This window comes from Pygoscelis adeliae, unplaced genomic scaffold (genome assembly GCF_000699105.1).
Source record: "Pygoscelis adeliae isolate BGI_AS28 unplaced genomic scaffold, ASM69910v1 Scaffold4, whole genome shotgun sequence".
Lineage (NCBI taxonomy): Eukaryota > Metazoa > Chordata > Aves > Sphenisciformes > Spheniscidae > Pygoscelis > Pygoscelis adeliae.
In genome coordinates, this window is record NW_008824986.1 from 1,322,074 (window position 1) to 1,324,358 (window position 2,285).

Genomic DNA, 2,285 nt, shown 5'->3' on the forward strand with positions numbered 1-2,285 from the left:
GGCATGCCACCCCTGGGCTCATCTCTAGTGAGCCTGGTTTTATCCCCTTCCCCCTTCAAACCTAGTTTAAAGCCCTCTCAATGAGCCCTGCCAATTCATAAGCAATGACCCTTTTCTCCCTGTGAGATAGCTGGACTCCATCTGTCGCCAGCAGGCCCGGTGCCGTGTAAACCTCCCCATGATCAAGAAAGCCAAAATTCCTCTGATGGCACCAGCCCCTGAGCCACGTGTGATCAGGTGTGTTCTCCTGTTCCTTTCAGTATCCTTCCCTGCCACTGTAGGGATTGAGGAAAACACTACCTGTGCTCCCCATCCTTCAACCAGTCGCCCCAGTGCCCTGAAGTCCCTTTTGATCGCTTCAGGACTTCTCTCAGGACTTTCCTGGCCAGAACGGGTGCCTCTGTGTTTAGCAGCTCTGAAGGATTTATCTTCCCCAGATTAATCAAAATTATTTTTCCCCCATTGAAGGTTTTATAGCATCCTCCAGCCGAGTCCTGCTTAACAAAAAGCACAAACCTGCCCCTGGCTTACTTCAGGACTTTCCTGGCCAGAACGGGTGCCTCTGTGTTTAGCAGCTCTGAAGGATTTATCTTCCCCAGATTAATCAAAATTATTTTTCCCCCATTGAAGGTTTTATAGCATCCTCCAGCCGAGTCCTGCTTAACAAAAAGCACAAACCTGCCCCTGGCTTACTTCAGCTGAGGCCATGGGCTTTTCTACCAAGGACCTTCCTCTGCTCCCGGCTTTATTGTTGGCCGTTCCATCCCTCCTCTCTCAGCTCTCTTCCAGGCTGAAGAGAGCAGAAACACCCCCAATGCTTTCGACTCCTTTGTCACCCTTCTTCCCCACTCCCCGTGCCCTTCCTGCAACAGAGGGGAGGGTGTGCGGCGTCGCACACTGGACTTGGACACCCACGTCCCACGTCCCCACGGCTGAGCTGGCTGCACCCTCTGGTGGCAACCCTGAGTCCAGGCCCTGCTTTTCCTGGAAAAAATATGTGAATTCCTTCATCCGTCTCCCACCCACAAGGTTGGGGGGACTTTTGCTAGGGACCATGCTGGGAAGGGGCTTCGGCACCGGCCAGCGTTCACCAAAGGAGGAATGAGGAGCAGAGGTAGCGTTCAAACCAGCATGGGAAGGGGAGCGCGGGGGCAGCTCTGCCAGCTCACAACACCACAGTGTGAACAGCAGCTATATTTATCCACACGGCCAGCAGCTATATTTATCTGGAATGCCACAGGAGCCTAAAGTCTTCGGGGTAATTTCCGTGCTGCGGAAGAACACGATCTGGATGTCCTTTTTATCGTAAACCTTCTTCTCTGCTCTCTGCTCCCCTTCTCCAGGGGCCTTCGCCACCGTCTCAGCCCTTCCCTGCTCCTTGTTACACTCCACTATCTCCACCATGGTGATGCTGGGCTCATCTTCCCTCTGTCCCTCTCGTACAGCCCTCTCTGGGCTCCTTTTCCCGCTGCCACTCAGAGCAGGTATGTCTCCATTTCTCTCTCCAAGGGAGCTGTTTTTCTTGGTGAAGGGAGTGGGCCATCCTCTGGCTGCGTTATTCACCCAGCCTGCAGTCTCGGCCAGTTTGTGGGTTTCCCAATGAGCCCCTCCAAGCCACAGCTGCTGAGGGCTGCAAAACGTGAACTCCCCCAGCAAGGGCAGGAGCAGGGCACCCCTCTGCTGCCAGCCCTCAGCTGCCCCCCAAAAGGGGGCATTGAACCAACATGCATTTAACCAACATTCGTAGCTGACAAAGGACAAGCCAAGGTGGACAAAGCCCAATGTTCGTGAACTTTCCAAAACAAAACAAAATGAAACGGTCTCCTTTTTTGTTTGTTTTTTTTAAAGATGAGCTCATGAATTTTTGATGTTGGGGTTTGGCAGGACTGACTGCACACCCTCAGCATTACCAGAGCCTCTTGTCTCACACAGCATCCTTACCCGCTGCCAGGCTGCAGCTGCCATCCCCTAGCCTGCAGGCTCAGCTGGGGCAGTTCCCCTGGTCTCTGGGTGTTTGCCCATCGACCTTGAAACACAGCCCTTGGTTCCCAAGATCCTTAAGATCCCTTCTCACGTGGACGATGTATGTGGGGGGACGTAAGGAAGCTGAAAGGGGAAATATTCTGTACTTGGGACTCTGGTGCTCACCTGGGCAGACACTGCACCCTGCTAGGAAGCATTGCCCTGCTGCCCTCCGGGCCCGGGAGGGCCAAGGTCTGCAGGCTGGGCTCAGACCTTGAGAAATCCAGCTCCTCCCTGGGGCTTTACGGCCGCAACAGCTTACC